This window comes from Oryzias melastigma, linkage group LG20 (assembly GCF_002922805.2).
Source record: "Oryzias melastigma strain HK-1 linkage group LG20, ASM292280v2, whole genome shotgun sequence".
Taxonomy (NCBI): Eukaryota; Metazoa; Chordata; class Actinopteri; order Beloniformes; family Adrianichthyidae; genus Oryzias; species Oryzias melastigma.
Genome location: NC_050531.1, coordinates 3,897,914 through 3,907,694, shown reverse-complemented (window position 1 = coordinate 3,907,694; position 9,781 = coordinate 3,897,914). Strand labels below are relative to the sequence as shown.

General features: G+C 37.0%; 1 long non-coding RNA gene across 1 annotated transcript; it reads left to right on the top strand.

The window, feature by feature from the left end:
* The first annotated feature begins 2,465 nt into the window (after window positions 1–2,465).
* On the top strand, window positions 2,466–6,385 carry LOC118600237. Its single transcript, XR_004949850.1, has 5 exons — window positions 2,466–2,691; window positions 3,008–3,063; window positions 4,686–4,772; window positions 4,864–4,902; window positions 4,990–6,385. It is a non-coding gene; the product is annotated as an uncharacterized LOC118600237 (long non-coding RNA).
* Window positions 6,386–9,781: the final 3,396 nt, after the last annotated feature.

Genomic DNA, 9,781 nt, shown 5'->3' with positions numbered 1-9,781 from the left:
CAGCAAAAAGAAGGGGAAGGGGGGCGGGGTTGGCAACTCAAAAGTGAATTTGTTGTAATGAACTCCTCTCACTCTGCAGAAACTAAGATTTTGAGGGGAAAATTCAGAATTAAAAGACCACTGGAAACACGTTAAAATTGATCAAAAGATGATTAACTCTGGTTTATAGCAAGTTAAAAAATGACTGGATGGAACATTCTGGACACACAAACAAGAGAACTTTGTGAGCAGAAAATGTTAATTTGCTGGACTTTCAGTCTTGACTGTCTGACGGCTCACAATCAACAAAACCCAGCAGCAGCACAGAGGATTTAGTTTCTGGAAACCTAAACTGCTTTCATATAAATGTGACTCTAAACGTTGATTGTAAACTTTTCAGGCAATAATAGAGTTTGTAGTCTCCATTTGCAGTTAATAGCTGCAGTTTGTGGTAAAACATCCTCCCTGCACATTGATCGATTCATTTATTTGGTTTATTTCAAGCAATTTCAGCAACAAAAATAAAAAAGGCAAAAAAAAAAAACATTGATTTTAATATAAATAAAAGAAAATCTTCTTGACATTTTCCTAATCATAAAAAGACATATTTGCAATTTAACAATTGAGTACGCACACAACCCATTGAATCTATTAAATATAACAACTGTCAAAGTTGAATAATTGCGTGAAAGGGAAGAAGCTAACTTAAATCTTTTTCCTTGTTTTTATCTCCATAGCAACCATTTAATTTTTTGTCAATTGGGGGAAACAAGCATGTCTATATCATTTTTAGAAGAATCACCAAAGAATACATTTAGGATTTCCTTGGTTTCAGAACATTTTTGTTAACCACGCCCACATTCCTAATGTGTTGCTATTGTATGTCATATATTTTTGCTCAGATTTAAAATTTCACAATAATTCGATAAAAACTATGCGATTAACAGGGAAACGCTTGCCATAATAAGGCTGTTTAAAATCCCTAAGAGTTAACTAGCTGGAGCTGTAGGTGATTTTTTTTTTTTTTTTTTTTGTACACTCAAGACATTTTTGAGATCAAATCAGATCAAATGTCAACAAAACTTTGGTTGTGGTTGTAGACTGAACCTGACGACCTATGAAGGAAATAATTGTGAAGATCAATCAAACTAAAGTTTTATTCATCCATATTTTGGGAAAATTAGAGAATTTTGCACAACCGCTAAATAGCCGCTAAGCCATATAAGTCATGTGGCCTTCCCATAATAATTAAAAAAAACTTCCTTTTTCAATTCTTATTATTATTATTTTTGAGTATAATAAATTGTGACCTGTAACTAGTTAATTTAACTAATACATTTTTTGTCACAGTTGTTTTTAACCTAATAATTGCTTTAAAAATCTTCATTTTTAGATGTTTTTATTTAAATTCATGGTACAGTACAACTTTAAACCATAAAACTGGCTTTATGAAGTTTCCTAATAGACTCTCAACCTTTACGTTTAAACCAACACAAGAACAAAACATCAATTAGAGTGCGTTTACTTAACTAAACCAAAAAGTTTGACCATAAACTTCTTATTAATTCTATATTAAATGTTGAAACACCTCATTCTACAGTTCACCGTCCATGTGATCAGCCCTCCTCGTACCCCATTAGTTTATTATTTATGTCATAGGTACGTTCCATGCTTGTTTGCGTTGTTTCTGTAAAGAACCACAAAGTCGCACTTTGATGACATCACCAGTTTGCCTCGATCTAAGCCTGCTTTGTTATACCCGACGTCTGAGCTCTGATGCTTTCTTTCATGTTTGACCGTCTGATCCTGATTTATTGAATTCTGTCAACCTGTCTGTGGAACCAGACGCCCATTTGTGACAACAATAGTTACAGTTTAAAAGTTAGAGTAACGCGATAAAAAAATGTGATAATTTGTAATTATTTAATCATGATTAATGCCATAATTTGACAATTTTACACTCTTAATATACATTTGTGTCCATACACACACACATACACATATATATATACTGACAATTTTATTTAGGTCATTACTGTATCAAATCATTTCATTAATTTAAACATTAGTTTTATTGTTCCGCAGCACAGGATTGTTCCCACCATCTATAATGAACACCACTCACCATTCCGCTTCAGATCCTATTTTAGGCAAATTATTGGTGCTAAATTGCTAGATGTGAATAATTGCACATATTTTTGATTATAGACCACACACTGATTGATTTGTGATATATTTCAAGGAAAAAGGACTTTCATTTATTCATTTGCTAACAGGAGCACCACTGCCTGCACAACTATTATGTCATTATGCTGCTCATTAGCTCTTTGATGAGAGAAACTTGAAGGTGTATTTTCAGCTCAGACCTTGACCATTTCTTTTAAATGTTAATGACATCTTGTATTGAAATACAAGAAACTTGTAATTAAATTCTTTGAAACGCACAGCCTCAGAAGGCGACATCTAGACAGTTCAAAACGACTGGATTAGAGCGTGCTGGTCAGCGGGGAGCCCGCCCTCAACGCCGCAGAGCTAAGGGAAGCTTCAGGGCCAGAAAACTGGTGGATATTTTCTCCTGATGGAAAAGCCGCAGGGCATCTGTTAACAACCTGCTATTACTCCTATAGGACTCTGCAAAGTGGAGTTGGACGCAAACAAATTCAGGGGAAAGTGATTGATGAAGGGATGAAACTCAAGCAACGAGCCCATCAGGTACGGCGGTTTATGGTTCTCACAAAATATACAAGCTGTTTAGTGTGTAAACGTGCTTTGAGTTAATGACATATTTAGGTAAAATAGTCGTTGATTTTACACAAAAATGTATTTATAAAGCACTTTTCATAAAGTGGTAACAGAATAAGTCATAAAAAATAATGAAATAAAAAAATACAAACAGATATTTACCTATATGCATACCTATATATATATATATATATATATATAAGAAGTAAGAATGTTAATGTTTTAAATAGTTTTATGAATATTATTGCTGATTGTAATTTGGTGTTTATGTGTATTTGACCCCCAGGGCTCCTTTGAAAATGAGATTCTTAATCTCAACAGGACTTCCCTGGTTAAAAAAAGGTAAATAAATAATGATTATATATATACACACACATAAATATATATATACATATATATATATATATATATATATGTATATTTCTGTAGATATATACACACATATATACATATATATATATATATATATATCTCACACACAGACATATACAGTAAATATATATATATATAAACAAGGCTGTGACGTCACCAATAGAAAATGCCTTACCTCAGGTTCCAACGAAATTATATCAATTCAGTCGCCATTTTTCCGCGGAACGGATATTGCCCAATTTTGAAATTTTAAGACCAGACTTTGTTAGTAAGCAGAGATTGGTCAGAGAATCTGTCACAGACTTCAAACCCTTGAAGCGGGGCTAGCAGCCCCCTCATGCTCTTATTGAGGCATCTGATTGGCCAGTTTACATCTTGAATAACTTGCGATAAAGAAAATATAATCATGAAAAAAAATTGGGTTTAGCGAGAACATGTAAAAAAGAGGCACCAGAGCGAGAACGGTTCTTCTGACAAACAGAAGGACTGAGTAATAGCTGTTTGTTTTTCAATAGAAGTCTATGTGATTTTTTTCTTTCTGGGACCAGCGGATACTTCCTATTTGAAACACAAGGGGGGAGGGAATGATCTGTCCAGTTCTCTCTATGTACTGTCTATGGTCTGAATCTGAATACATCCATCTGTCATAAAGAAACAAGGATATGCCTATTTTATGTACACCGGGGCAAAAAAGTGGTCTGCAAGTCATCACACTTAAAAAAAAAAACTGGGCTGTTTGGACACTGGTTTGACTGGTATGGCACCAGCGAATTGGCGCTTCCTGCAGCTGCACGCGCTGCTGTCTGTCCCAAATGAAGTGGACGGATGGGGGAGGAGGTGAAATCTACTATATAAATTATTTTAGAAGTCAGTCATACCGTGACATTATGTAACACACATTTTAGTACAGATATATAAAAATATATTTTTTTAAATTAATATTTGTGCGAAATGGCCAAATAAAAATGGTGAACACAAAACGTGTTGAGGTGAGAACTGGTCTAATCGACGTCTTTGGCGGGGAAGTTTGTCAAAACGCCAGAAAGATTGACAAAAGAAGGGTAATCTGGTACCCAGTTTAAAAAAAAAATAGAAAATTAAAAAAGAAGAGGAGGAGAAACGAGATAAAGGGAAAGGTATCCTCTCATAACAAGGGACAGGAGCGGACAGGCTGTTGATTACATTTTAGAAATTTCTTAGTTTTACTTTTTTCCTGACTTATTTCTGTGAAGATTAAAGAGAGATATTTGGTTATTTTTTATTTCATAAACAGTGTTTTTATTTTGATAAAAGGATTAAGAATGAATGAAACTTTATGGATCTTATATCTATGATCAATACATACATATATATATATATATACCATACATACATATATGTATAAATATGTATGATATATATATATATATATATATATATATACAGTATATATATATATAAATACATGGTCCGACCCTTCTGTCGAATTTTAAAAGTCTTTGTGGCCCACAAGTGGAAAAGTTTGCCCACCCCTGTGCTAGAAGATCCAGTCATGTTTAATCTTAGAAGAGGACATCTTTCTATACACATATCCTTTCCTTCATATGGTACAGTTGTCCTGTCACCTGTACAGAAAAGCAGCACCTCCCGTGCGTCACAGTAGTCATGGTGTTCTCATCATTCTTCCTTCTCCAAACACGGTGAGTGGCGTTTATACCAAAGACTTTCATTGGGTCTCATCTGACCACATAACTTCCCATTCTTGAAGTGTCTCTGTATTGTGAACATTAGATCTCTCATCTTTTAAAGAGGAACAACTTGCAGAAATTGGTAAGTGACTATGACTTTTTTCTGAGAACAAGAAGAAAGAATCAGCCTCCACGGCTCAGAACCAAACCAGTCTAATCTGCCTTTCAGTCAAGGACCAAGAGACAAGAGGAATCAGGAGTCAGATACAACTAAACGTATCAAAAACCTTGGGAGAGCCAAACCTCAGACGCCATTCCAGAGGAGTCTCATCCTTGAGAGAAATCTGGGTCAACCCTGACTCTGCATTTTTTTTTTCTAAAGATCATTACAAAGCGTGTTCTTATCGGTGGATGAATTGATAAAGGTCTTATAATCACCTTGTTACACAATAAGTTCTTAAGGGGCTCTTTTTGGTTCATTGTGAAAAAAAGAATATGTATTTGTGTAATATTTCTTGGTTTTATTTTTGGATAAAACCATAATATTGAAATGAAAAGTCAAAGCCAAAGTCATTTCACTTTGAGTTCATTGTTTTGCTAATGTTCCAGGGTTGGTCTGCCAGCCTCCTATAAACCATCATGTTGACAGCTTCACTGGAGCCGCTTTGTGTTACAACAAGTGATTTCCTTCCCAATGTCACCACTGGTGATTTCAACAGTCACACGCACCGATAATCCCAGAGACAAAGCTGTGTAATCTGGGCCGTTTGCGATGTTTGATGTCACAGCATGTCAACATGTGATCTGATTATGAACAAGGCTGTTAGTGCATGTAATAGTTTTATCACTGTCAGAAGTGACATGGTCCCTAATTGCAGGGTGATAAAAAAAAGTTTTGGTACAGAAAAATGTATAATATATAAAACTTGACAAAAAATATTATACTTTCCTGCAGCAGTCCTGGACCGTAAGGACCAGATTTATTCGAATTTCCTACTATGCCTTTGAGGAAAAGAATCTCCCCATCAAATACAAATTTGGATCTACCTAATCCACAGTGATAATACATTTTTGACATAGTGGACAAACCTCCCCCAAATAGTGATGACATCACAGCAGGGGACAAAAAAAAGATGGGGCCAAAATCTTTTTTTTTTTTTTTTTAGAATCCACTAAGAAAACCAAAACATGTGTCAAGGTGTATACACACTGGTTTCAAGCAACTACTCTCAATGAAAAGTCTATGCAAACCCGCATAGACCAGAATTCCAGATCCGGAACTCTTGTGATCGCAAGCCCCTACACAAGTCCAGTTGCTGGCTCTACGTCCAGAACAAGTGTTCATTGATCACCAGCTGGAAGTTCAACCAGGGACTCGTACAAGTGGGTAGCGTCCGCTACAAAATACGGACGTACCAACTGTTGTAAACCCAATCGCGAAGGATAAATGAATAATTGCGGTTTCTGTCTGGTCGGGTTAATATGACACCAAGACGGCCTTTTGAAGGCTGTGAAAACACAAACCTTGGAGCAAGATTTGCACCTCTTTGTCTTTACGTTTCGAGCCTTGACCAATTTTAGGTGGTGGATAAGCGCTAGTGAACAATAAAAAAATAAAAGAAGAAGAATCACCTCCCCACTGCTCCTTGCTCGTCTGGCGCTTGTCCGGTGTGAATAGCACCGGCTTGATGTGTGTTCATTAAACCGCGGACAGCCTGTTCTTGAATAGACCTTATGTGGCCGTTGGGAACGTAGCATCAGGGATATTCAGACAAAATTTTGAAATTATAATGGCATGGACTCAGAACCTACGGCTTGGTGCCTGCTTTGCGGCAAAGTGAGAAATTTGGCAAATTTAAAATTTTTGGCACAATAAGAAAAAAATTTTGTTCACAAAATTTCACACACAAGTCAACAACCAAAGTTTTGTTGACCTTTGACCTCGGTTAAAAGCTGCCATCTTGAATTATAAAAAAAAAATTAATTTAAGCCGACCAACAAATTAAAAACTCCAATTAGCGATTTTGATCAATCACCTAATTCCTTGAGCAAAGCTACTTGGGGGAAAAAAATTCAAGTAGAAATAAGGATTTTTTTTTAATGATGTGGCAAGCTTGCACATTTTTTAAAGTTGATGTTTTATTGATTTATATGGTGCCTTAAAATGTCCTCAGTCAAACAAAAATAAAAATAAAGTTAAAATGTTAAAACAATAAATTAAATTCCATAAAAACACCAGATAAAACAATAAAGCTAAAACAATAAAGCAGTGAAACACACCAGCGGAGTCTCATGCTGTGTCTAAGGTCTGGTGATAAAAATGAGTTTTAAGCATTTTTTTTCACCAGAATATTGTGAAAATGTAATACATGAATCCTTGGCTCAAGCTGAACGAAAGAATATGACATATGATATAAGAAAAACCAAAGAAAAGAAATTTCCAATTCTTGTCATCACCCCTAGGCAACCAAAAATTAATATGGTTGCTAGGGAGAAAAAACCAACACAAAGCCGCCATTTATGTTATTTATTTTAAATGAGTTTGTTACATACAACTGCAACCACGGTGACAGGGGAAGAAGGAGAGAGTGAGGGGTGTGTAGCAGCCGGACAACCTGTGAGGGCGGGTCTTAAGGGAGTGGCGAGAGCGCCAATCAATGGCGCTCGTAGCTTTAGTTATTATTTTAAAATAATAATAATAATATTAATATTAATTAAAGCTCAAGTATTTTTATAAATCTGTACATACATAAAATAAGATAATTTGAGATGATAAAACTGTCATTGTTTTGTATAAGTTACCCAAAATGGAAAATTTCATTTGTGAAATCAGATTAAACAGAATTTAATTCTGTTATTGCCAATACTAGTAAAGTATAAAAGCATTTTCATTAAAAAGGGGAAAGTTAAAAAGATTTAAGGCGGTTACTCTTATCCTCCAGAGATTTTAAATGTAAATTTAACGGTTCACCAATTTAAATGTTCTGGATTTATTTGGGCCAGTACCAAAAGTAGAGGAGCGAGTGTGAACCAGACAAACCTGCTGAAGGAAGAACAACAGAAACTCCTGTCAGGGAGCGCATAGACATGGAGGGGGAACTGAGAAAGCAAGACTTTCTAACTTAACGACTGGAAAATCTCCTGGGGCGGATGTTTGGAATGGGAGAGAAGAATGGCTGGCACTTCTTACTGGTAACCAGGACGTAAAACTGAAGAACACATTTGGAAACCATTTGAAGGTTTTTTTCTTGTAAAGCTAAATGAGTTGCAAGCTGACACTTAAGACAGAATGGAAATAAACTCAAACCGAGTTTGCACAAGTGCTTTAAAACCACTGGTTAGTCCTCAGCAAACACAAAGCTGGGTAAAGCAGTCCGCAGAGAGCCAAATTGGAGTAGTTCTTAGAACCACGAGGCAGTCCTCCGCGGTGCATGTGCGCCATCTGCACCGTTAAAGGGCAGGGGAATTGCAATGGAGGAATTTACATGGTGTAATGGCTTTTATCTCTGCAGTAAATCACAACAGTAGCAGCAGCTTTTACCGTCACAGAGAAAAGCCTATTTTCTGTTTATTTGCCTTTTTTATTTGCTGCAAGAGACATTTTTCCTTGTTCAGGCTGCTTCTTTATAGATTCATCATTTTTTCTGGGTCAGAGATCCACACCGTGGATCCAGGCCACTATGAAGATGAGGTGAGAGGGTTTAGGAGCCCAGATAAAGATTCATTTGCCATAATAGCTGAAGGCCTACAGGTTTGGAAAAAGCACAAAAGCTTTTCTTTTTTTTTTTTTATTTGCTCTGAAGAGAGAAACCAAGTCGAGCAGGAATGTTTGAGTGACATATAAGTAAGGTTGGGCACCGATTGGGTTTTATTCGTTTCCGGTGCCAAAGCGGTTCTTTGGCTTCGGTTTTGGTTCCTAATCGGTGCCAATTTCAGTACTTGACTAATAAAAATAATGCCTATATCTTCCCAAATCAATACATTTTCATGGTTAAGACCTCAGTGTCAAGAAAAGTTGTTCTTAGACGTACTAGCTGTTCCTAGTAAATCAGACCAACCTCCAAGCCGCAAACCAGTGGCCCGCCCCTCTTTCGCCGCGTAGCGAATTAGCTGCTAGCTGCCTGTCAAAAATGTAATCCTGAGCTAGACACTGTGGCTGAGGGGCGCCGTGTTATCAGGACTTTTATCTCACTTGGGAGGTATGTCTGAATGACAGCCGCTTGCGCAGTGTTTCTGTGTCTCTGTGACTGAGTTTGAAGGCTCTCACGCATGACAGTGGGAGAAAAATAGGATACCTTTTTTTTATTATTGTTTCAGCAAAAATAAGAAAAATATCACAGTTCAGGAGACTTGAGCAGGCTGCCCCCGCTCCCCGCAGCGGCTGTCTGTCTGCTGGGATTTTGAGCAAGCGAGCTCCGCTGAAGTCTGGGCGACTAGCTACAGTCAGAGAACCGCCACAGTGTGGCAGGACAAAAACGCTCGTATTGGGTTAGTATTTTACCCCCTGATCGGGTCACCGAAAACGTCACATGTAAAAAGCTGAGTTTCTGATTGGCTGATGCGACCTGTCAAACTTCTGTGATGCTCTCGTGCTCGCCCCGTCACCGGTCTTATAGGCGCCCGCCCACTATTGCAAGAAAGGCAGAAGGACTGGCTGGAACTTCAATGTACAAAACGGATTAGAAGTGATTGAGATATCCAAAAACAAATAGACCTTCACTGTAACACCAAAACGAGGAACCAATTGTATCAGCTTCTTTCGGTTTCTGTAGAAATGCATAAATTAGAACGATTTCTACTTAGAACCAAATTTTGGTGCCCAACCAAATAAATAAAAGGAAGCTGACCGATATAACTGTCTGGTTTATAAGGCCGCATGCATGTTTCTGCAGAGACGAGTCATGACAAGGAACTTACATGTTGAAAAAAATGTTCTGTCAGCAATTTCTACTAAAAGAAGAATCAAATTCAGTGTGAAGGCAGGTTTCTGCAGGTACATGATAGTAACACGGAGGCAGAAG